We start from the raw sequence: 27,579 nt of genomic DNA, 5'->3' as shown, positions 1-27,579 counted from the left end.
CCTAATCCAAAGGCAGACGCTCAACTGCTGAGCCACCCAGGTGTCCTGGCTTCCACTGTTTTGAGTAATATTAAGTTTTTACAATATGTAGCGCTCCTACAAACTAACGGTATTCAGACAGATGGCTCATCCCTCGGCTGGTCTCTAGGTAACTATGACACCCATCAGTGAGGTTAGAGATCAGATGTCCATCATTCTATCAACCAAGTTCCACCCCAACCTCACGCCAGGAAATGTGACAAGCTCCATCAGCCTTGCCTAGAATCCTTGTCTATGATCAAAGAAACATTATTCTTTCCTTCCCTAGAATGATGAGTAGCTATGAACATCTTCAGTCTTGGCTCTGGAACCCCTAACACATGGTTATAAACATTTTATTTATTTATTCATGAGACACAGAGAGAGAGTGAGGCAGAGACAAAGGCAGAGAGAGAAGCAGGCTCCATGCAGGGAGTCCAATGTGGGACTCGATCCCAGGACTCCAGGATCATGCCCTGAGCCAAAGGTGGATGCTCAACCACTGAGCCACCCAGGCATCCCAATAAAATGGAATTATATATGAAGATGAGGTATATGGAAACAAAGAAAGATGCAGACATAGAAAAATGTGTTTTTAATACAAATTTAATCTTACTATACTTTGCAACTTTTTTTATTGACAATATGTTAGGGACAGCAATCCATACAGTATTCATATACAGGGCTATCTCATAGCTGGGTTAATATTTCATTGTATGTCTACTTACCATAATTTATTCATTCATAGCCCTATTGATAGATTTTTATGTTGTTTCCAATTTTTATCCCCTACAAACAATGTTTCAATGAACACTCTTAAACATGTGAAATATATCCCTTTAGGATACATACACCACATTTCATTTCCCAAGTGGAAAGATTATATCCTTTTAACAGTTTGATAGAAACTGCCAAAATGCCCTCCAGTATATCATATCTACATATTGACACTGTTACCAACAACAGAATTTCCTTTGTTCCTCTACTCGCAAACACATGATGTTATGAATATTTTAAATATTTGCCAATATGCTTAGGCAAAAACATAACTTGTCATTGATTTGTCTTTCCTTAATCAATAGTTAAGTTTGGTTCATTTTCATAACTTTATTATCAGCTTATTCTTTTTTCTGGTAGTAATTGCTTTAGTGTTCATCTTGTTTGAGTAATTCTAACGCCAGGGGTGTCACTATGAACTCAGGAGTGCTTTTAAATGAATTTGCATTTAATTCATCGCAAGACTAGCTATATGCTTTTTTGAAAATAATACATATATGGTTGAAGATGATTTAGCCAATTTATAGATAATGCCCCATGCATTGATGGATACTGTTTTAGAACAAAGATTGGACATAATATGTAATCATTTTGTACATATAAATCCAATCTTAAACCACACTTATAGGGGCAAAGTACTGAAGAATCCTGAAATGACATCTGAGTCATCAAAAATCAATATTTTTCATTGACATTTTAGTGCTGAATGTTTAGGACAGTTTTAGTACTTCAATTTTTTAAATATTGATTGTCCATGTACAGTGTGCATAAATGAGAGTGACTACTTAGCAAAGTAGAGGTCAGGAAAACAGACTCTGTGAGATTTGCTCAGAGGCTTAGGCTCAAAGTCTCAAAGAAATCAGCCTTTAAATTGAGAAATAGTTACACCCAGGAGAGGTCTTCTGCTGCAAATAAAGAGGATAGGGGTAGCTCCTGCTAGAAAAATACCTTGGACCAATAAAAAATAGTAATATTAATGATTATTAGAACAAATGCTTATAGGAGCACCTGGGTGGTTCTGTCAGTTAAGCATCTGACTCTTGATTTCAGCTCAGGTCATGGATCTTAAGGGCTTAAGGTTTGACTGCATTGGAGTCTGCCTGTCTGTCTCCCTCTGCTCCTCTCCCCACTTGCACACGCGCTTTCTCTCTGTCAAATAAATAAGTAATGATAAAATCTTTTTTTAAAAAAAAAAGGGAAGAAAAAAGAAACAGAACACTTGTATACCTAAGTGCTTTACAGACATTATCTCGCTTAAAGCAATAAATAATGTGAGAAGTAAGTACTCTGATTACACCATCTTATAGACAAGAAAACCAAGGCACAAAAAAGTTAAGTAAAACATTGAATGATTGGATGAACTGCCTGTAGAGACTGACCACTTCTCTCCACAATAGGAAACTGCCTCCATTGCCAATAACATTGAGTTCTAACAGAACACTCTGTGCAGTTCATGATACTCCGTGAAAGGATTGGACCCCAGTAATGATGCGTCTGACACATGGATTTGGGTAAGGTGGGGTAAGGAGTCCCTTTGCAAAATTATTCTTGGTGGTATACAGAATGTAAATGTGTATCTTTTCTGGATTAATTAAATAATCAGCTTTCAATCTGGGTTGGAATATCCAATTGCCTCTCTTTTATTTATTTAACCAGTGACAACCTGGTCCAGTGCTAAGACTTGACAATAATTTCTGATATTTTATATCCATAAAAAAGAAAGAAAAAATGAATAAACTCCTTGAATAACACAGACAGAATTGACAGAAAATCAGCTATCTTGACAGTTTAATGGCCAAAAATGTAACTAAGTTATTTACATTTATTTCATCAATTATTGTTCATTTTCCATGTTATTTGAGCCTTCTCATGGTAATGAGAACATTAGAACACTTGCTTCTGCTCCAGTTAGTCCCCAGAACTTTAGAATAGACACTGAGGGGCAAATCAGTAGAGAGGAAGACAAAAGGAACATGCTTATGAAGGGAGTTAATTAGGGATGCCTGGGTGTCTCAGCGGTTGAGTGTCTGCCTTTGGCTCACAGGATCCAGGATTGAGTCCCACACTAGGCTCCCTGCGAGAAGCCTGCTTCTCCCTCTGCCTATGTCTATGTCTCTGCCTCTCTCTCTCTCTCTCTCTCCCTCTCTCTCTTTCATAAATAAATAAATCTTTAAAAAAAATAAAGGGAGTCAACTAAAATTGAGGCTTCATGATATTAAGAGATGGATAGTTCAGTATTTGTGGATATCTATATTTAAGTCATCACAGGTCATGTCAGCAAATTTAGCAAAAGTCCTGTTAGTTCTGCTATCTGTATGTGCATCAGCTGGAGACTTTAATGGCATAACAGGGATGTAGACTCTCTGGCCCTTGAGTTGATTTTTACCCGTCCTTCAGAACCACTGCTCTGATCATTGCTGCTATATTTAGAGAATAATTTTTAATGGAATTGGTGTTTAGATCATCATTTAGAATGGAGCCCTTAGAAATGTAGGGATTGGGTGCCTGGATGGCTCAGTGAGTTAAGCATCTGCTTTCAGCTCAGGTCATGAACCCAGGGTCCTGAGATCAAGCCCCACATCAGGCTCCCAGCTTACCAGGGAGCCTGCTTCTCCTTCTTCCTCTGCCTGCTGCTCTGCCTCCTTGTGTTCTATCAAGTAAATAAATAAAATTTTTTTTTAAAAAAAAGAAATATGAGGATTAAGGCAGTTGAAAAAGATCAACAGTGATCATGGAGAATGATGACCCCAGATGACCACAACCCAAATGATCCACAGAATTCAGGAAACTTCTGAGTATACACATCCTGCTTCTTTTGACTCTTTCTTACTTTCTCTCTGGGTGTCTCTATTCTTCCTTTCTATTTAGTTTATTCAAATTTCTTCTCTTCTTTCTCTTTCCCCAGCTTTGTTTGCTTTCATCCCAATTTGTTTCTTGTTCAGTCCTCATACCACGAAACCAAAATATATTTTAATTATAATTCTTTCATTATATAAAGCTTTCTAGTTTCTAAGTGTTCATTTAAAGTAATATGACTTGAGTGCTATATTTTCTTTTAGCAGCAAAGAAAGCCTTTTTTATGACCTTTGGTATTTGATCTTTGTTGCTTTATTCCCCCTTCTCTCATGAGTCAGTGATACTTTTACTGGAAAACAACCCTTCCTTTTCCTGATCTATGAAAATATAACTCAGGGAAAGCTGTAAAAAGGCAATATCTGCTTAATATCTGAGGAAGATATAATTTGGGAATATCCTGTTTTCTTCCTGAATCTCAAGTAGCTATTTTATTTTAGAAAGAGTTCTCTTACCTGTGTTATTTTTTTCCTGTGTTCAGAGCTCTCTGAACTGCCACAGTCATGGACCTCTGTGGAAACCTCTACACTGTTAGTTCCTACTTTGCACATAACACCCCAGACCTGAGAAACACACACACACACACACACACACACACACACACACACACACACTTTCAGCAGGTACCACCAGGGAGAAAACACTCTTATGTGAGTATTTCTATTTTATTTCCTTCACCTACCAAGTTTTATGTGGATAATCCAGGAAGAGAAAGTTGTTTAGTAGGTTTATGTTTCCCATATAATATTGTATATCATAATTGGTACATAATAATAATTAATTAAATTTATTATTGGGTAGAGGCTTCCTGAGATAGAACTCAAGGAGAGTTTCAAGAAAAAGACATTAGAGGGGTGCCTGGGTGGCTCAATTGGTTAAGCGTCTGCCTTTGGCTCAGGTCATGATTTCAATGTCCTGGGATCAGCCCTATACCGGGCTCTCTGCTCAGTTGGGAGTCTGCTTCTCCCTCTCCCTCTGCTGTTCCCTCTGCTTGTGCTCTTACTCTTGCTGCAAATGAATGAATGAATGAATGAATGAATGAATGAATGAAATCTTAAAAAAAAAGACAAAGGCATTAGATTAAAAAGTCCTTGATAGCTGAAAGCTCTATGTGGAATAAAAGCTGGACATCCTTCATGTTGTGTTATCTGAGAGCATTAGACTACATCTGGGGGGATCACAAGGTGACTTGGTTGAGATGGAGAGACAATCTCAGTCATATGCAACAGATTCAGGGAGTTTAGAGACAAAACTAGAGGAAGGCAAAAAAAGTACATTGAAAGTGTGTTCTGTGTACATGTCTAGTGCACATATCAGGCACTCACATGTGCCACAAATAAGGTGACATTTCAATAAGGTAAAATTTGACAAAGTTTAAAGTGATTAACAAACACCTGTAGAAGTGTCAGGAGATTCATTATCTTACTATGTTAATGAAGTGATAGCGCTGCCCTGCAAGTGAAGGGGAGGGAAGATGAAGAGCATTTTGCGCCCCTCCACTCCTGCTTTCATCAGAGAAAATGCTCTTTTATCTGTTTTGCACATTGAGTCTTATGTAAGATTTAGTGTAGAAAAACAGCTTACCCTCTAGGAAAAAAAAAAAAGTTTTAAAGTGACCAATTGAGCTCCCCATTTAGGGAGTCCAGGGTAGTGGAGCCTCCTCCCCATGTCCAGGTGTTCTGCCTTGGGTGAGGGAGCCATGCACTCCATGGCCCACAGAGGGTTTGGCAAGCCCATTTTTGCACTGTGACCCATGGGTTGCTAATAGATCATTACAGTTAAATTTTTCGGGTGCATACTCTGTGCCAGGCATTATTCTCAGTTTTGTACATATTCTTGGGCAATATATTCATATATTAATATATCATAAACCAGGCTGCTTCTTCCAATCAATGGCAACTAAAGGTCTATGAAGTACAATAAACTACCTAATGCTCACCTTTGCGAGGTAAGTATTATTATCATTCACTTTAGAGATGAGATAACTGAGGCACGAAGAGCTTGGGAAACTTGTCCAGGTCACACCTGTAAGTGCTAATGTGATATGTACTGCTAAAACACATTGGCAAGGTGTTAACAGGCCCAGGATGATTCCCGTTAGTGCTGGGAAGAGACAATTTGATGTGGGAACCAGTGACAACAGATCACTGGCATCCTGTGAAATTATGTGTAACCTGCTGGGAAAAGAGAGCCCAAGACTCACAATTCTCTTTATTTCTATAAACTCTGACCACTAATCTTCTTATTCACAGTAAAAATCATCAGTGTTTTTTTAAAAGATTTTATTTATTCATTAATTCATGAAAGACACAGAGAGAGAGAAAGAGGCAGAGACACAGGCAGAAGGAGAAGCAGGCTCCATGCAGGGACCCCAATGTGGGACTCGATCTCGGGCCTCTGGGATCACGCCCTGGACCGAAGGTGGCGCTAAACTGCTGAGTCACCCAGGGATCCCCTCATCAGTGTTTTAATGAGAAACATGATAGGAAAGTTTTCGCCTTTAAAGGGTATATGTTAAGTTCATTAAAACTGATCCTTGTACACAGCTGGTCCCATTAAATGTTGGTTCCCTGACTTTCTTCCGGGGTCAAAAAAAAAAAAACCCCGCTTTCACATGGATCATACTTTTAAAATGTCATACTGGTGGCTGCCACATTCGATGTTAAATTCATTTGCTAAATAGGATTGGGGAATATTGTGGTTAGAGCTTTGACAATCTCAGTTGATTTCTGAACAGATTTATAATATGTAAAACGATTTTCCTGACTACTCAAGAGAAAGGAAGGGCCTTTAGGTAAAGGAGGATCATCTCTAATTGTTTGCTATAAGCTCACCAGAGTAAAGGTGAAGAGAGTTAAAATGAATCGCTCTGATCAGGTACAGAATGTCTTGATTGTTAGAAAGATGAATAAGAACAAGACCCACAGGGGAGCTTGGTATACTTCCGCTTTGTGTGTGCATGAGGTGGGGAAAATACATGGTTTCCCTGTCACCTAGTGAGAGCAAATGGGCAAATGACGTGAATTTAGCATACGTCACCTAAGAGGCCCGTGGCTTAGGAACATGCTGAGTCAATTTGCTACTTGAGAATTTACATCACCTTGATGGTGGACTTCCCCAAAAGTGGAATTCTAAGCAACCTCACATCCCTACCTGGGGAGAGCAGAGATTGCCTTTTTCCTATATCTCTGACACTCCAAATCGTGAGGTGGATACAGACCAGACCTTATTCCCTCCACCCACATTTTCCTTTACATAACAACAGAAAAAGATTTTTCCTACAGCTTAGTCACTAGCAGATTAAATAGCATTCTGAAAATTAGGAGGCAAAGTGACAAAACTGCTTTCAAGGAATTTGTTTTTCATCTCTAAGTTGGGGAGTCTTGAATTCATTATTCAGCATTTACCCTAAACAGGTACCAACCTGAAAGATAAAGTAAGTTGCTACTTAAAACAACAAATAGGAAGCATTACATCATCAGAAAAACACTTATGGAGCCTGTGTGTATTTGGTATTTCTTGAGATGCTATCAGGTCACTGCTCTGTGAAGACACACGGCAAACTTAATGACACACATGCTTGAGAAAATGAAAGCATGCTAGCCTTTATGTGTGAAAATGACACTAAATATGATCAGACAAATGTGCGCTCGAGGTTTGTTTTTCAGTTGCACTGAGGTTTTTTTTTTTCCATAATTTCTGATCACATTTACAGCTGGTGACCCATGTCACGATTTTAAAATGATTAGCAAGAGTTATAATTATAATCTTTGCTCATAAAATGTTTTTAGCCTTTTAGATTTTCAGAGGAATTAAAGCCGTGAACAAGTGCTTAGTTGGCATCATACTATGAATCTTCAGTAAAAATAATCCGGACTTATATCAATTTGGGGACAGGCTAGGAAAACACATATCTTACTGGTAAGATATGGAAATCATGACAATATTAGTTACATCTGAATTAATCTGATAAAATTAGTTGGGTGAATTATTATGGAATAAGAATTTCAGCTATTTAACATGCTGGTGAGATTCCTTCATTAGGCTTAGCATTAGAATTCATCTCACTCATCTTGATAATTTTGGGTTATATTTCTCGGTCACTTTTTCCATTTTTAGGGAGAACATCAGATAACTGTCACCTGCCACAGTGCAAAGACTCTGTATGACTGTCATTCTCACTGCTTTCTTTCCGGAGTCTGGCACAATGCCTGACATGGAAAGGCACTTAATAAATATTTGTTGCCTGTATACATTAATAATTGATCGACTGAATGATAGAAAGATTTAATTCATTGATTATTGGCATGTACAAGAAATGTAATCGGATATAGTAGGAAACCAATCACCTGCTCAACCCTGATTCTTACAAATAGAATGAGATTTAGCAGACACCAAAATGAGAGAGAACAATCAGTCTATTAACCTAAGCATCACAAAAGTAGATAACTCAGGGTCTAAAAAACAGATGACTTTCCTGCAGTTATAGCCCCAAAAAAAGCCTGCAGGTGTACCCTAGATAAGACAGTTTCCGCTCGTGAAACAGAAGCACTTATTAATTAACGTAGAAGCCGTCACTTGAACAGAAAGCTAGGCAAATGCCTTGAGCCGTTAAAAAAAAAATTTCCTTCAGAAAAGCATTTCTTTTGATGATAACTTTTAAAATAATTTATGTAGTTTCTTTTTCAGTAGCTGTGCTCGATCTATATCGTGCAGCATTATTAGCATTTGTTAACAACAGAAGTGGTAAGGAAATTACTCACCACAATTGTTAGACTGGGTTATTAGAGGCAAAGAGAGAAGAGTGGCCTTCATGAGTACTCAGTTCAGATTGCTGCTGTCAGCAGAGGTGTGGGCCATAGTGGGGGAGGATGTGAGAATGGAGGAGGGAATTGGCTTGCCTCAGTTTCTGGTGAAGCATTAAAATTTGTAAGGTAAGTCACCTAGCTTACAAGAGCAATTGGTTTCTTTTGTTCTAGAAGAGAAGGGTTGCTGAGGAATACATTCAGATGAGGAATAAACATGACTCTAAACTTTCTTTGAGTTGGAATTTCATGAAAGCTTCACTTATAGAAGTAAGGTGATGGCTCAGGAAAGCAGTATATATACAATTTAAAATTTTTTCGGACTGGAAAATTAGATTGTATCAATCATTTCTCAAGAATGATTTGGTGCCGTGGATTGGGTCTCTAGTGACAAATTTGCATGTACTATGTGCTTTGATCCCTGTGTGTCTGTGCATAATAAAGACATCTTTGTTCATTTAAAATTTATTCATTCAACAAGTATTTATTGTCCATCAACTAGTCACATTTGATTTTTTTCTATGTGTGAAAAAATGGAATGGTCTTTACTGTGTTTTATTGCACACAACTTGCAAATGTTTTAGCAGGAGTGTCCTAACATACATGGTACTTTTGTGAAAATGAAAAATAAAAACAGCTCCCTCTCTATGCAAAAGAATTATTTTCAAAAGTGTCCTTTCTTCTGAGAAGAGGAAGCCCTATGTCCTGGCTAAGAGGTGTACATTCTGGATTTCAGTCCCTAGCTGGGCACCATTTTGCAGTACACGAAAAGTATACCTATATGTGGAAGCTAGTCTTAGGTGCAGCCTCACAAAAACAGTTTGGGTTTTGTCCAGTTTTCAGTGATTTGGACCAACTGTAGGAGAGTTCCTTCAATCTATCTTAGACAAAGAATCTGTATATCCAAAGACTCTGGTCTCAGTTGCTCATCTGTCAAATGAGAGAGTTGGACTTGATTCCTTTTTCTTCCCCTAAAAAATATGTATTTTGGTTATATAGCAGGGAAGTCAAGAGCATAGGCTTTGGAATCAGACTACTTGAGTTTGAATTCTGGCTCTATGATTTGAAAGCAATTCTATCTTGGAGAATCTCTCTGACCTTCAGTTTCTTTATTTGTAAAACAGAGTGATAGTACCTAGTATGTAGTTCATAGAGTTATGATGAGAATTAAATGGGATATGGCACACAAAGCACTCAGTACAATATTGGGAGTAAGTATTCAGTAATTATTAGCCATGAGGATGGTGTTGATGATTATGACGATGATGACCATGTGATTCCACATCTCAAGAAAACCAAGAGCAGCTAATCCCATCATTTGTCTAACAGAGTTCTAGCATCAGTAATCTCATTAACACTCAATAGTTTGTCCACATTCTCCACTCAGCCAGTTAGAACACCTTCTGGGTCACTTATCTACAGTAAATAAGGACATTCATTTTGTAGGCCTTGACAAGGCTACTGCCCTCTATCACCTAATACTATTGTAATACTCCTATAGATACTTGCTATCTTTCTAGGGGAGAGTCAAATAGCAGTCAGTTTTGCCTGCATCAAATAATTGGTGTTTGAACTGACACCTCATCATCCCAAAAGCAGCCTCTAGGGAGTCTTAAGAATAATCCCTCAAGCAGATGAATTCCTGAAGCACCTAAGAACCATGATGTATCAGTTAGCCATTGCTGTATAACCACAATCCCAAAACATAGTGGCCACAAACAACAACCATTTATTATTATCATAAGTTGTAGGATGGCTTAATAGCTCTGCTTATCTGGAGTAGACTTAACTGATCTTGGCTGGGCTCACTCACGTGTTTGCAGTCAGTAGCAGATTGGTCTTCACCTGGACACTAAATTCTCCTTACATGGCTCCCAAATCTCTCCAACCTAGGCATGTTTTGATAGTGGTGGCAGGGGTCCAAAAGAGAAAGTGGGAAAACAACTCTTTTTTTTTTTTTTTTAAGTCTTTGCTTGGGTCAAGTTTACTACTATCTCATTAGCCAAAGCAAGTCACATAGCCAAGCCTAGAGTCCACATGGAAAGGTACTACTGAAGGATATGGATAGAGGGAGGCATGAAAAACTGACACCATGACTATAATCTACCACACATAGTAAATATTACTTTTAAATATTACTATCTTAGAAATTTATCTAATAGCTTCATTGTCTCACTATTCAGTCACTAATATATATATATTACATATAATATCTATAGTTGTTTCTTGCTTTATTCACCAAAAATGTCTTAAAAAGCATTACAAAATCCAGAGGTAAGTTTCTAGTTCCTAATTAAATGATAAAATCATATCTGAAGCATTCTGTTTTGTTTTCTATTTCCCTGTATGGCTTAGTCAGGTTCTTTAGAGCATTGGTCATCTCAGATATAATTGCCACCAACCATAACAGCTGAAAGACTTTCCTGTACCCCAAAAATTGTTTTATGGAAGCCCTCTAAAAGCTCCATGTGCACTTTAGACAAAGAACAGAAAGAAAGCTAACAGATATTTGAGTATTAAAGATTGGGCAAAATCTTGGTCAAGTTCTCTTCATGAACTCCCTCTGATATGTTGTTTTAAAAATCAGTTAGCAGAATCCTTCTAAGGCAGATAAAAAATGAGGGAAGGTGAGTTTATCCCTGCTTAAGGTAAAACTGAAGTATTGAATTATGCATTTAAGTCATATGCTAGGGGATGCCGAAGCCTGGGCTTTCCCTTTTCATAACAATTAGGTGTCCTGCCTGCATAGAAGCCAACCCGGAGATGGCAGACAGCACCCATCAAAGAGCTGGTTCGAAGTGGCTTGCAAAATCCTAGTTATTAAAACCTGCAAGTCCTCCAAAGTGTAAGTTGTTTATTAGGATTTTCGTTTGGACCTTCGCTTTAGGATCTACAAAAACACTCTTGAAATTGTCAAATACACCTCCTAATTTAGTTCATATCTCTAAATTCTGACATACCAATACAAGGGCTCAGACCCTTAAAAAAAAAAAACCCTCGACATATTTGAAGACACTGTGTGGTCTACTCTCCCTTAACTTACTAATCAAACCAGTTTAATATTTTCTCATAGGACCTAGTTTCCAACAATATCATCACTTTGTTCCCTGTTTTTCTCTAGACCTTGCAGCTCTTGGCCACATCTTCTCTTAAATGTGGTGACTGTGCTGCCCAGGGTATGATAAATTGGGACAGTTCCCAGGCCTTGTGTCCCCCCCCCTCCCCCCACCTCACATACACAGGTGGCTAGGAAGTGACTCAGGAGATAGAATGTGAAGGAACAAGAGATTTCCAGCACAAGTGTAGAAAAACAGTTGAAAGTCTCACATATAAGTGTACTCCATCAGTAAATTCATCCTTCCTTACCACAGCAGATAATACCAGAGTTCTTCCCTTTTTCCATAGACTCTGTAGGATGCATGTGACTAATTAAGATTCCTATTTTCTTCAAAGTCTGTCTTTAATATTCGCTTCCAACTTATCTTTTTTTAAATTTTTATTTATTTATGATAGTCACACAGAGAGAGAGAGAGGCAGAGACACAGGCAGAGGGAGAAGCAGGCTCCATGCACCGGGAGCCTGACGTGGGATTTGATCCTGGGTCTCCAGGATCGCACCCTGGGCCAAAGCCAGGCACTAAACCGCTGCGCCACCCAGGGATTCCACTTCCAAGTTGTCTAAGTCAGCCCTAAATGATGTGATTTACCCTCACCTGTCTCACAGCACAAACCATTTTTAGTAACCACCATTGTTGATTACCACTAACAATGACTCCAAGTAATAACCAAAACTCTAATAATGGCAAAAAAAACAAAAACAAAACGAACTCCAGCTTGTATAAGTCATTCTTCTAACCATGCAGCCCAATAGGTGTTTCTCCTTGGATCAGTACTCCAATACTCACTATATTCAGGTTGGACTACTATAACTCTCTAGTCTTTTTTCCCTTGTTCTCTTTTGCTTTCCTTTTTTGTTTTTTTGTTTTTTTTTAAGGTACTCAAGTCTTAGCATTTTCTCACAAAAGTAGCAGAAATAGATTGGGAGTGTGCATAAAGGAGAAAGTTACCCCCATAGGTCCTGCTTTACATATTTGCCTCTTCCTAATGGAGTATTTGCATGTGACAAGTCCTCCAGGATCCACTCCGAACTTTTATTTTTTATTTATTAATATTTTATTTATTTATTAGAGACACAGAGACATGGGCGGAGGGAGAAGCAGGCTTCATGCAGGGAGCCTGATGTGAGACTCGATCCCAGGTCTCCAGGATCACGCCCTGGGCTGACGGCGATGCTGACCTGCTAAGCCGCTAAGCCATAGGGGCTGCCCTGGACTAACTTTTAGAGGCACAGCCCTAGCACAGAGCTCAAGCATCCCTCTCAAGGGAAGCAGCTGAACAAAACAAGCTTCCCCTACTCAGGTTTTCCACCTAGTCATTGAGTTCCAACAGGCTAAATTCAGCTGCCACCACTCAGAGACAAATGGAGAGATAATATAAAATACCCTTGAAGTTCTTTGTTAGTAATCTAGCATGTAAGTAGGGATATTTACTGTTTTCTCCCACTGGTTTTATGAATCTAGAGTTTAGGATTATTCATTCAATCAACAAATAATCAAATATTTTGTGCCAGGTAAATAGACCAAGAAACCCAGAGCTCATGGAAACAGATCATGGACAGATAATAACACAAAATGTAAGGTATATCAGACACTGATAGTTGCTTAAGACAGAAACAGTAGAGGAAGATAGGAAATGTGGGGTTTGGGGGAGTAGGTGCTGTTTTTCATAGTGTACACAAAGAAGGCCTTAGGAATGAAGAAATGAGGAAGTAAGCCATGTAAATATCTGCTGGAAGAACATCCCAGGCAGAAGAAATAGCCAGTGGAGATGTCAAGTAAGCAGTTAAATGTACAAATCTTGAGTTTGAGAGAGAGTTCAAGCCAGGAAATATAAATTTGGAGTGATCAGCCTGCAAACGGTGTCTAGGCTGAGAAGCCAATTGAGATCACCAAGAGAGTTAGTGTAAATGGAGAAAAAAGATGGTGTGAGAATTAAGCCCCAAAGTTTAAAGTTTGGGGTGATGAGGAGCAATCAGCAAAGGAAACAGGCAGATTGCATACTGCTGAAGGAGTAAAACCCAGAGAGAGTGGAAGCCAAATGAAGAAAGATTCAGTGATTGATACAATGAAATGCTGATAGATGAAGTAAGATACAGGCTGCAAACTGACCTGGTTATAGCAGTGGGAAAGTCGTCAGTGAACTTGAAAAGGGCTATTTCAGTGTAGTAAGGACAAAATCTGGGTTTAAAAAAGAAGAGGAGATAAAGAGTCAGTGAGATCATTATTTCAAAGAGTTTTGTTATAAAGGGAAGCAGGGAAATGAAATCATAGGGAGAAAGGGGTAAATAATCAAAACTTTTTTTAAAGATTTATTTATGTGTTTGAGAGAGCACAAGTGGGAGAGGGAGAAGGAGAGAGAATCCCAAACAGACTCCATGCTGAGCACAGAGCCTGACGTAGGGCTCAATCTCACAACCCCAAAATCATAACCCAAACCAAACCAAGAATCAGATGCTCAACCGACTATGCCACCCAGGTGCCCCAAAGCTATTTTTAAGATGGGAAAAATAGTAGCCTGTTTTTATGCTAATGGGAATGATCTATTCGAAATGAGAAAAATTAATGGTTTGGTGTGTGGAGAATTGCTACAGTGATGTCCCTGAGTGGTTAAGTGAAGGTGGGATCCAGCGCACCGGTGGAGGGCTTGCCCTTAGACAGGAGTACAAACCATTTCTTCAGTGTAACAGGAGGGAATGCTGAGTATATGGATACAGCTACAGCTAGGTAGATAGATAGGGTGGTAAGAGCATGAAGACGTTCTCTTCTGATTGCTTGTATTTCCTCAGAGAAAATGGAAATCAGTCATTAGCTGAGAATGCAGATGAGGAAGGAGGTATCTGAAGAGAAGATGTGAAAAATCATATGGGAGTTGGAGAGAGTGAATGAACTAGGGAATTTTGTGAGATTATTTGATGGCTCTGTGGCCCATTTGAAGTTTATGGTTATGCATTTTTAGTGAGGCTGATAGTCATGGATGCATGTTTTTCTGCAGCCAAGGTTAGCTGTATGCATGTGAGCACAGAGTAGGTGTAGACATGGATTTAACCATGGCTGTAATTTTGCCACATGAAGACAAGAAAGTGAGTATGAGGATGATAATGATGATGGATAAGAGGCAACTGATGACATTAGGATGGAGTAGGGGACAATAGAAAGTTAGTAGGAACAATAAATTGCAGGAGGTGACATGAAGAATTGTTGGAGTTAAGGCACTAAAGAGAATAAACTGGAAAGACAGGAGATGGTGATCAGGGAGTGGGATGCTTGGAAATGAGATTATAAAGGGATTAAAGTGATTGATAACAACAGGGTCTAGTAGGATGTGTCCATTGAAGTAAGTGGCAGAGAAATGATATAGGCAAGATCTTTGAGAGAGGTGAGTGAAGGAACTGACCAGAATATCGAAGGATTATCTATGTGAACATTTAAATCATCAAAAATTGTCAAGAGCGATGTTGAAGGAAGTAAGCAACAATTAACTAACAGTTAAAATTTCAAGGAATGAGAGAAAGGGACCTGGGATATGTGGTTAGGGTGTGGGGGCGTTGGGTAAAGACAGAAACAAGGAAACTAGCCGGTGCTATGGGCCTTATGGCATGCAGTTCAATGCAGGTGCTTTATTTTTAGGGTGGAGGAAGGAAGAATAATCTGAAATTAGCAACAAGGAGCAAGTCATTTGCATCTTGCCTTCTTTCCTCTTCATCTCTTGTATCTCCTATAGTATATGCTTCCAGTTAGGTATTTTAGAGACATATTGCTTCTTGGCTTTCTTTACTCCTAAACTTTTTTTTCTTATTTTGTTCACTTAGTGCCCTAGGGATCCAATGCTTAGACCTGACTATACAGTAGAATCACCTGAAGAGATATTTGAACATTACAGTATACACAGGCCCTTTGAGCTATACTGATTAAATTGTTTTGGGATGGGGTCCAGGTATCTAGAGTCTTTGAAGTTCTCCAGGTGATTCTAGTGGACAGGCAAATTAGGAGCCACTGTCCTAGGGAAAAGTTTGAAAAGGTTTGAGTCTTTGTAGACATCTGCATTGTTATGGAGAATGCTCCATGGTTTTCATTATATCCTTGAATATATTCCTGACTCAAGAAGATTAACACTAAGCCCCTTATTTTCCTAATGAGAAAACTTGAACCTTAATTTATTTTTTAAAAATCTTTTTCATTAGAGATGGAGATAAAAATTGGGAAAAGGGAGAAATCTAGAAAGAATGATACCAACTATGTAAAATGATGGTGTCTTTTCCAAAACATCAGTAGGAATTTGAAACCTCCATGAGTAGAATCCATGAAGCTAGCCCACTACCCTGTGCATCCAAGATCATCTCTGCCTCTCTTCCTGCCCTCTAAAAATGTGACATGTATATGGGTAGCTGACTCTGGAGCTCTCTCACAGATGGTTTCTGCGTAGGAGTGGTGCATACGCCAGGCTCACTTAGCACCTGCGTTTTATGATGTGAAAACTGCACATCCATCATATGATCATCACCTCAAATTGTATAATTTTTTCTCACAAAGTGGAAAAAAGAGGTTTCAGAATATGCATTCAACTTCTGCTGGCCTCCTAAAGGAGCAAGATGGGTCAAGAATGAGGTTTTAAAATTGGGGAGCTCAGGAGGCAGAGGCCCTTTCAGGCTGTGATGGCTGTCACTATACTTCACTTACTGTGTCCACACCCTTGTTCTTTCACTGCTGCAGTAGGGCCAGCTGCCAGTGCACTCAGTTTTGTGAATTTACTCACGTATTAAAATGTTTGCCAATGTTAACTCAATGGTTCTGGTTCCTTCATTACAGACCTTAATCCTCTGATAGGGAAGACAGGAATGTCTTGGAATCATGTGGTTTAATTATAACCATCATTTTTACTTAGCCATCTTTTATCTATTCGGTTGGGATCCTGAGATGCTCAAACTAAGCTATGAGATTTCTAAGCAGTTAGCACAAAGATAATAGGGAACAGTTTAGAACTTGTTAGACAAGAAAGATTCTAGTGAAAGCAGCAGCCAGGAGAAATTACTGAATATATTTGCCTTGGCTATGAAATTGCCATATCTAGCCTAGTGAGTATTAACACTTGCTTGTGCCTCTGCACATATGAAGGAGAAAAGATTGGCAAATAGAATATGTCCACAGATGTACTGGGTGAAAGTGCAAATGGCTTCTCCTTTGTCTCTTGTTCTCTCCCTTTCTTCCTACCATTGACCATCATATCCCCTTTTTTCTTTCTGCTTATAGTCCTTTACACCGAACTCACACGCACACTTGACTTCCACCCCCACATGTCATCCACTGACTCATGCTCTCATAGTCACCCACACAGTTGCTCACTGTGTGCTTCTTTCATGTCCATTTCTGTCCAGAAGCCTCGGCTTTTTAGCTTTTGCCTGATTCTCAACAGTAGTAGCCTATAGGTCTGCAGGCCTTTGGAGTCCAAAATGCCTAAACCAACCATGGGTTGTTAACTTGTGACTCTCCTCACTACTCCATAGTATTTGGATCAACTTTTGGAGGAACCTGTGATGACACACATAAATCTAATGAATTCAGCACAAGACCTCTGGAGTGGAGGTTGAAAATTAGCAGCTCTTAGGTGATTCTGGTCAGTGTTGTCTTCATCCTACATGGAATCTTAAAAATACCCTTGGGGCCATGTTATCTTTTTTTTTTAATTTTATTTATTTATTCATGAGAGACATAGAAAGAGAGGCAGAGACATAGGCAGAGGGAGAAGCAGGCTCCATGCAAGGATCCTGATGTGGTACTCCATCCCAGGACCCCAGCATCATGACCTGAACCGAAGGCAGACTCTTAACTGCTGAGCCACCCAGGTGTCCCAGGGCCATGTTATCTTTAACAAAAATATTGAGTCAACATTTAAAGTTAGGAGATACTACAACTTTTATGTAACATTGAGTCTGCATTCCCACCAGGCAATTGTCAGTTAGAGTTGATTCACTCCTGTGCCCCTTTATATAGGTTTAAATTTGCCAGTTTCCCATAGTCCCCACTACCCCTGATCCATCCCAACCTCCTGCCTTTTCATTTATTTATGGTAATTGTCTGGCTCATGGAGGCTTTTGTGCTGGACATATTCTCTATAGCTACCACAAATGGAATCCAACCCAGCTGGGCAAGAACCCAAAATTAAAAAGATAAACTACCCTGGTGGTTGTGAAAAACCAAAAGGAAGAGCTGCCTCCTGGCTCTTTGATGTAGTAGAAAGACCATTGCTTTGGGAACAAATATGTCTAAGTTCAACTACTTGCTAATAGTTTAACTTTGGGTGATTCATTTATCTACTACAAACTTAAGTTTTAATTTTTATCAAATGGAGTTATTAATGGAGACATTGCTGTAAAATAATGTATTTAATAAAATGCCTAACACAGTAAATGCTAGCTGCTATTAGTATATACTTCCCCTCCCCTTTCTGGCCATATGCATTCTTGAGTACTAATTAGTACACATGCACAGTTGTGATGAAAATATCAGCAGGAGAGAAAGGATGATGTCAGCAATACTGGCCAATAATGATGAAGCCAAACAAGCTCAATGGTATTCCTAAGATTTTGGGGTGCCTCAAGAGCTAGATGGGCAGAAGCTCTTGCCATAGTGTCTACAAGAAGGACCTGAAAATTCATCAAATGTTTTGCATCTCTGCTATGCTGATAGGCCAGAAGAGAGATGCCAGGGATCTGTACTAGAGCAATTATAGTAGAGAAGGAAAGAAAGGGACAAAAACTTAAGAATTAAAATTGATTGATATGTAAGGATTATGTTGATTTTATACTCTGTCAACTTTGCTTGGTTGGAATTGCATTTTTCATAATTTCCTTCTCTGTGTGGATCAAGGGTGACCACATAAGGCATTTGGCCATGATTTGGAAGGTGGAAGTAAAACAGGCCAGTGTTGTCACTGACCTGCTGACTCACCTGGGCAGCACCAAGCCCACACCTTGTCTAGCTGTTACCCATCTCTTCCTTCAACCTCTCCAAATACTGGGCTGACACATGAATAGTTCTCAGATTTGTGGTAGCAGCTTTTCCTGCTGGTCATCAGGATTAGGTACAGTGAGAGAGACATGAACTCCAGTGTTTCCTTTTAGGCTCTAGTTTATTCTTTGATTCTAGTTCTTTCTCACTCTTCTCCACAAATGTCCATCTTTCCTTCCTAACTGCCAGCCCTCCTGACCAAGAGTGACCCCAGGCTTATCATAAGATAGTTCGCTGGGATTCACAGAGACAGTTGTCACAAAGAGCCAACAACCTTCCACAAACTTCAACATCAGCTTTCTTCATCTTTCCACTCCAGCAACTGGTTAGTGATTTTTCTCTGATCCTTTCAGACCTTTATTTCCCTAGATTCTCCTATAATTGTATGAGGTCTAATTTCTACAATGAATTCCTTAGTCCTTAGTGTCCACAGTGGTTCTGCTTCTTAAATGGAACCCTGATCAGTATGGGGAATAAGGGAAGGAAATGATGGAAGGTTTCCGGGCCACTGGTTTGGAGATGAACTAAATGGATGTATATGAAGAATATCAAAAAAGATAGCTAAAGACATATACCTAAAGTTCTTGAAAAATACCCCCTGCCCAAAGGCTCTCAAAAGAATGGAAAAAGCACTGAATTAATCTAGAGAACTCAGATATCTAGGGAAGTTCTTATTCCCAATGTAGGACTCACTCTTTCTTTCTTTCTTTCTTTCTTTCTTTCTTTCTTTCTTTCTTTCTTTCTTTCTTTCAGATTTTATTTATTTATTTGACAGAGAGAGCACAAGTAGGAGGAGCAGTAAAGGGAGATGGAGAAGTAGGCTCCTTGCTGAGCAGGGAGCCCGAAGCAGGGCTTGATCCCAGGACCCTGGGACCATGATTTGAGCTGAAGGCAGATGCTAAACCAACTAAGCCACTCAGATGCTCCCAGGACTCACTTTCTTTCCTTCTTTTTTTTTTTTTTTTTTTAAGATTTTATTTATGCATGAGAGACACAGAGAGAGAGGCAGAGACATAATCAGAGGGAAAAGCAGTCTCCCTGTGAGGAGCCAGTTGTGGGACTCTATCCCAGGATCCCAGGATCACAACCAGAGCCAAAGGCAGACACTCAACCACTGAGCCACCCAGGTGTCCCAGCGGTGACTTTCATCAAGGCTTCCATCTCTAAGTCACAGCTTCATCCACTTTACTACTCTGGCTGTGCATACTCAAGGGATAAATCTGTCTTTGGATGTATCAGGCACTATCCTCAGAGAAGTCATGGCTATAATTATTTTATCAGAGATCTTCACTTCTTTTTGTTGCTGTTGTAATATCACTTTCTAATATTTTATAATTTATTAATATGCTATGTTTATTATTTATTTTCTGTATTCTCCCACTATAATGTAAGCTCCTCAGGGGCAAGTCTTGGCTCTCTGTACCTTAGTGCAGATAAAATACCTAGACTGTGGTCCTAACTGTGGCACATAGTAAGGACCCTTAAAACAGTTGTGGAGTTAAACATAGTGAGATTCAGCAATTGCAGTATAACGGGCTCTATTATATGTATTCAGAATCAGAAACAAATGTGCAAAAGATATGAAAAAACTTGGTTGTAGAAGGTATTGGTCATATGGGACATGATATAATCAGAGTTAATGTGCTTACAGCTTTTGGGTCCAGACATGATGAATGTTATTCAATGCACACCAATACCGCAACCACCTGTTGTCCTAACAATGATAGAAGCAGCCATCTCAAAATATGAGAAGAGGCAAACAAAGCATGATTTAGAAGGGATACTCAAGTACTAGCATCTCAAATAATTTACCCTTTGTATAACATTTCAGGATGCAGAATTTCCAAGAATTGAGATATTTTAGACTTTAGTAGCTATTGCAGGTTTCCAACCTGGTAGATATTGTATGAAGTACTTTTTGTGCTTTCACTCATCTTATCCTTCCGCAAGCCATCAAATAGATCTTATCATTCTGCAAATTAGGAAACTGAGATACAGAAATCTAACATCCTCAGTGTCAACCAGATAAGTAAATGAACTTGCTTGTACCAGGCTACATCCTAAGACTCGTTTCTTTGGTAAGTATACATCTAAAAAAAATTGCAAAAAATTTTTGTTTTCTTATTTGTAGTTGCAACATGGGTAATCTCACTCTCTTGCCCACTCTTTCCTTCTAAAAGGATTCTTTGCTTTTGTGGATAGTTCCTGAGCTCTTCTTTTTGTAGTATGGAATGCAAATACTGAGAGGATAGAAAAGCTAAAAAGACAGGTTAATATAGATCCACATAATAAAACTCTGACCAATGAAGAGAGTGGTAAAAGCCTACCTTGCTTGAATTTATGGCTTAGTTTTTTGGAAGATCTTAAAGACAAATTTTGGAGCTAAGTTGGTATCAAGGCAATATGGAGGATCAGATGGGAAATGAGATTTTAAAGAAATGTAACTAAGTAGGGCACCTGGGTGGCTCAGAGTGTCTGCCTTTAGCTCAGGTCCTGATCCCGGGGTCCTGAGATCAAGTCCTGCGTCAGGCTCCCTGTAGGGAATTTTAAGAATAAAATCTTAAAAAAAAAAAAAAAAAAAAAAGAAATGTAACTAAGTATTCTGAAAATGGTGCCCCTCCAGCATATTCAGGAGAGACTGTTGTAAAAGATTAAATAGTGTTTATCTACTTTTTAGTTGCCAGACAACTGTTTCTTTGAATGAAAGTCCACATGAGATTGGATCACAAAGTGGCTTGCTTATATGGATTATGTTTTGAAAAGAAGAAAAATTGATGATTAGCTCCATCATTACCCAAGTCTGAAATCATAAAATAGTCCAATACCTCCTCTATTAGCTATCTATTGTTACATAGTAAATCATCCCAAAATGTAGTAGCTAAAAACAATAATAAGAACTTACTATGTCTCTGAGTTTCATCCCCATGTGGACCTCCCTATGGGACTTTTAAGTAGCCTCATAGCATGGTGGCTGGCCACCTACAGAGTAGGCAAACCAAGAGAGGTGGTAAAAGCTGCTTTTATGCCTTACCCTCGAAGGCCACATGTCATCACCTCTACCACATCCTACTGGTCACACAGGTCAGCTCTAACATGAGAGGGACTCACCAAAGCATGAATACCAGAAAGCAAGGATCACTATAGGGAGGAGGCTCATCTTAGAGACTGGCAACTACACTTCCCTGTTTCTTTCTCCCTAAACACAAATGGTCTCTGAATATGGACTGTTCTTCCTCTATGCCTCTTCCTATTTCCACTATCTGTACTATTTAACTCCTTCACTTTATCTTGAGTATGCCCTGACTAATGCAATGGTCTCTTAATTGGTTTTCTTACCTCCAATTCACTCCATATCTCTTTTTACCATATCTATCCTTCTTCTTTAACAGAGCTTATTCTAAAAAAAAAAAAAAAAAAAAAGACCACACACACAACAACAACAACAGAGCTTGTTCTATAATTATAATTAGTTACATATATTTCTACCCATTTATTTCCCAACTAGGTTGACAGGTTTTGAAGGTAGTTATTGTTGCATACATTTGCATATTTCACAGCTCCTAAACTGTGCCTCAGAAAGGTGTGATAAGGGGAAAAGCAGTAGAACCTAGTGGGTAAGCACAGAGATGGCTGAGCCAGACAAATGCTGAAATTAAATCCTAGTGCTGCTACTTCTAAGCTGTGTGATCTCAGGCAAGTTATTCAACCTCTCTGAGCCTCTGTTTTCTCACTTCTAAAAAGCAAGTTAGTCATAACTAATTAATAATATTTATACCAGATATAAGTATTAATAATTATTAGTAGTTTGATCATTAATAATGTCTGCCTTTCAGAGCATGATAATTAGATAAATGATGTGTGTAAAGGGTTTAGCATTATGTTTTGCACATACTAAATACTTAATAAATTGTAGCCAGTAATACATCACATAGTTGGCATTTAATCGCCTTTTTAAAAATTAATATTGAAGAAGGAAGTATTTGGCCAAAAGGCCCCAACTCTGACAATTCTCTTTCCCCAGCTTTCAGGGCCTTTCTGAGGAGTTTTAGAGCAGCAGTATCCAGTAGAATTATTTGAAATGACTATTCTATATCTGCACTGTTCAGTGGGGAAGCCACCCACCACATGTGGCCAATGAGCATGTGATATGTGGCTAGTGTGAAGAAGTGTGTTTTTAGTTGTATTTAAATTTAAATAGCCACATGTGGTAAGTGGCAATCACAGTATTCAGGACAGTTCAATAATCTATAGTTCTCACAGTTTACAGTCTACCATTATATAGTCTATATTTCTATAGTCTATAGTTCTCTGGTTTTATAGCACCATGTTAGGCATCCCAATAGATCTGATTTCCCTCTTCTTTATGGACAGGTATGGTGCTATAAAAACTCCTCTGTGAAAATCTGAAGTTGAATGCTTAAAGATAGAACAAAGATCATGTTATATTTCTCTTACTCAAGAAGTATTGACTGACTACCCTCTTTTTCTATGAAGCAGGTATGTTGGAGAATAAAAAGAAGTGACTTCTGTTTTCAGGAAGGTATGAGGATCTAAGGCATTGAAGCTGCATACACACTAGGAAATAACTTGATTAAGAAGTGGAGAATAATTAGTATACAATTGCTAGTTATGATTTTGTCAATTAAAACCATTTTAATGTAATCCCATGTATATCATCCTTACCATATTCTCCATCTCATCCCCAGGCCCTCTGCTTCATACTGTGTTTAATCCTTGCAAAACCCTATAGTATAGATGTAATACTCTCCTTCCTTTTTATAGATGGGGAAACTGAGGATCTAAAAGGCTAGGGAACTTTCCTGCAGCCATACTATCAGAAAGTGGCAGAGCAGGGCTTTGAACTCATTACTATGAGGATCCAAAGCCTATTTTGTTAATCATTCTGCTGTACTACCTCATTCTTTATAATGTGTCCTTCACATTGCTTGCATGGTTTTGAGTGTCCATTTACTATATTATTTTAATTATACAATTACATGTATTCGTTGGAGGAAATTTTAAAATATAGAGTTGCTAAATAAATAAATAAATAAATTTTAAATTGGCAGTTGTTGTAGCCTTGTTGACCCATTGCCAAGAGTAATCACAAAACATAATCAACTACCAAGCCTGTCTACCCAAGGGAGAGAGGGACAGCCCAGTGTGAATTTCTTTACAGGGTCAGTTCACATGAGCACAACGGAATGTCAGCCTCTCAAGGGATATACTGAGTACAAAGGATTCGAGACTGATTTGCTCACTCTCAGAGGAGAGAATTAAAGACCCACAAGTTTGAATAACTTGCAGTGATAATTCTCAAGAAGGTAAAATTATTCCTCACAGAGAAAAGGCAGCAGAGCATTCAGAAACTCATCTATGCACATATAGGTTATATTTCATTTTATGATATTCCTAAATCCATTTGTTCATAAATTCAGTGACAGTCTATAGGCAGCCACTACTGCCATCTGTTGGTGGTCAGCAGAGTTGATGCATTTCTACACAGGCGCATAAAATGGTTCTTATCTAAGTCTGTAAGTTGAATCATCATAACAGGAACTTCTGTATTCGTGAAAAAAAAAAAAGCATGTGGAATCAGATAGACTTGGGTTCACATCTTGGCTGCGCCTCATGTGAGAAGTGTGACCACTTTCATTCTGGGTTTTCCATTTGTTCGATGGGGATAATATCAAGTTCATATGAATGTTTTAAGAATTATGCAATGAATGTATATTAGTTTGGATAGATGCTAGCCAAAATATCAGTGACTTAACACAGTCTCTTGTTAACATCATAGTGTCTTGCTCATAAAACAGTTCAAAGTGGATGCTTCAAATCACCAGGCAGCTCTCTTCCAAAAGGTGATTCTGGACCAAGCATTTTTTATCTTATGACTCTATCATCTACAACTCTGGCCTCCAGGGTCACCCTAGAACCCAACATCAACCATCAGAGCAAGAGAAGAGGGCATGGGGGTGTGCAAGGAGGTTTTTATGAGCCAGACCTGGAACTACATACATTACTTCTATACTTCTTCCATTTGCCCCAAGTCAGTCTCATAACTGCATCTTGCAAGCTGTTTTGTAAAACTGAGAAACATGGCCCAGAAGTCTCTCTGTCACAGCCATAATTTTAAGTAATAAAAACATAAGCATCACTCAAATGCAGTCGTAAATTTTTCTTTATGTATTATGTAATGTTATTTATATTTTTCTCAGTCATTAATATGATGTAGATATTAAAGTAAAAGGCAATGTGATATAATGAAAAGAGTGGTGATCTTGGAGATGTAACCTAATTCTGTGTGATCTTGAACATACTGTACTCAGTAAATCTGAACTGCAGTCCTTATCTGGAGACTGGTGGGGTGAGGCCAACAATGTATTGTGTCTTCTGTTCAACCCCTATATCCCTAGCTCTAAAAGTTTACACTTTTTGCACAAAAGTAATACAAAACAAAACTCTCAGTGGCTCCCAGAGCAAACAAGTGATAGAACACAAGTCTTGGATGGGATTAGAGGGAAAGGTTTCTAGAAGACAAGCAGCTTTAAGCCCATTTTTGAGAGGAGATAGTTCCAAATAGAGGGAATAAAGTATGGAATGCCATGCAAGAAAGGCATAAAGAAGATCATAAACAAGAGTCTGGGGGAAGGGGAATGGTAAGAATAGCCTGGCTGAAAAGCAATATGTTAGAGTGAGGTTGGGGATGAATTTAAGAAGTAGTTTGATAGGTAGAAAGAAAAGACATTAATGTTAAGCTTCCAGACTTAGGCGGCCATATTAAATCCAAAAAGATCCCAGAAGAAAGCCAGTTATGGTTTCTGTATGGGCAACTGACATCATGAAAATCCGTTAGTCATTATGAAAAGAAATGTGATTAGATCATAGCACCTGACACGACAGTACCTTCTATTAAATTGTTGGATGTCCAAAATCTAAATACTCCATAAATATTCTTCCAAATATGCTGGTTATCTGAATTCTATACACATTTCAAGGAAGAAGAGTTTTATGTGGTAATGGAGAAAAGCTGAAGATGTGGGAAGACTCAAATAGTTCACATTGAAAGAGAGCCCTCATTTCTTGGCTTTATTTTGTTTTATTTTTTTTTAATCAAGGATAAAAATGTAGGTAAGACATGAGTCAGAGCAAACTCAGAAAGTACCTAGAAGCCTTCAGCATTTGAAGCCTGCTGGCTAGTTTCATGTGGGTGAAGTTCGGTTTTCAGAAAGACAAATTGAAAATAGAACTTGTTTGTTTAGATTTTGCCATTCTCTAGGGGACGTGCAAGAATGTTCAATGAACTGGGAGGGGGGAAGAATTTCTTCTTGGGAACTGCCCCAGAGGGCCTTGGTTAGAGAGAATATTGCCCTAGAGCAGACCCTGAGCATGTTGCAGTTTTTCTCTGGACCAAGTCTGAGGAGACATGGTCTTAGCCAAGGTAAGTGCAAGCAGAAGTTCAGCACAGTCCTCCAAGCAGGTTTCCAGTAAAGGCCTCTGTCACACTCTCAGGAAACACGAGATGATTGAAACATTCCTCGGGAAAGCTATCGATGACAACTTTGACTTTTCTTCAGCTCTTGGGAAGCACTATTTTTGTTTTTATTTTGAAGAAAAAGGTTATTTTTGATGGGTAACTTATTCACTGCATATTAACTTTTTTACATAAATAAAAGATTCTACTATTAATAACCACGTGACTGTGGCAAGTCACAAGCTTTTCTGGGCTTCAGGCTTTGGTTTTCTTCTCTGTAAAATATAGAGACTAGATTATATAATCTCCGAGGCCTCTTCCTGATCTGAAATGATAAGTTCTAATTCAAACAACTTCCTCTTTCTGGTGAAGTAACATGAAGCCTGAGGTTACTTTATCACATTCTTCTAAATCTCTATCACTCTTAAAACGTATAGGAAAAAAACGGACAGCCCATTGAGCATGTACCGCGGGAAGAATCCTCTGTTCAGCGCAACAGCATGTTGGTTGGGAGCACTGAGCTCAGAGCTACTTTCCTCCCACCCCCAGGACAAGGGGGAGTTCACATCTTTTTGCTTCTTAGAAACACCAGTGTTTTTATTGTGGCTGTACAATATGTTCTCTGGCTGCACTTTCCAGTTTGGCAATAGTTTATTTACTATCTTATTCTTTATTTCATCTCCATGTTTTTAGATGGGTTCTACTTCTTTCTCAGGAGCTAATTCCCTCTCAATAAAGACCATATATTAAATAGAGCAATTTTATGTACGGTGTCCAGGACAGAGTATGTGATGATAATGTGATAGGCCACGATGATGAGACCCAAAAAAATATCAAGATTTCAGAGCCAGTAGCCATTAGCCATCTGTGGCTTTTACATTGAAATTAGCTAGAATTAAATTAAATTAAAAATTCAGTTCCTCTGCCCTACTAGCCACATTTCAAGTACTCAGCAGTCACATGTGGCTAGTGACTACCAGTTTGGACAGCAGAGAGATACCACATTTTTATCACTGCAGAAAAAGTTCAGTCGGATAGTGTTGCCTTAGAGATCAACTAGTCACAGAATCATATTCTTAAGGAATGTCAGGGAACTCAGAAACCACTTAAAACATTCTTCTATCCCGTCCTGGCAGCTCAAATCTCTCCAGTACCAGAAAATTTATCACCTTTACAAAGTGGTTCATTTCATTTTTTGAAAACTTTATATTAGAAAGTTCTTCCTTAAACTGGGTCAAACTCCATATCCCTTTAACTTCTACTCTCCCTCTAAACACAGGATAAGTGAATGGTTCTTCCACCTGGAACTTCATCAGAGCATCAGTGCCTCTATTGTATCGACTTAGACTCCTCTTTTCCAGTTAGCCCATGCCACAAATGAGGCAGCTGAAGTATGGAGCAGTCCTGCCTCACGACTCCATGGCAAAGCTGGGGCTGAATCCAGGTTTCCAGTTGGTGTGTTCCAGTCAAACCTTACTGCTTCCAAGTCTAGCAACTATGTCATTAAAGAATGTATGTATACAAATTCA

At 38.8% G+C, this 27,579-nt stretch overlaps 1 long non-coding RNA gene across 1 annotated transcript; it reads left to right on the top strand.

Moving 5' to 3' along the window:
- Positions 1-560: 560 nt before the first annotated feature.
- On the top strand, positions 561-27,579 carry LOC111091119. The gene is made up of 3 exons (XR_005373961.1): positions 561-2,306; positions 20,560-20,654; positions 22,948-27,579. It is a non-coding gene; the product is annotated as an uncharacterized LOC111091119 (long non-coding RNA).

Source organism: Canis lupus, chromosome 19 (assembly GCF_011100685.1).
Source record: "Canis lupus familiaris isolate Mischka breed German Shepherd chromosome 19, alternate assembly UU_Cfam_GSD_1.0, whole genome shotgun sequence".
NCBI classification, from domain to species: Eukaryota; Metazoa; Chordata; class Mammalia; order Carnivora; family Canidae; genus Canis; species Canis lupus.
This window is presented reverse-complemented; position numbering and strand designations above follow the sequence as displayed.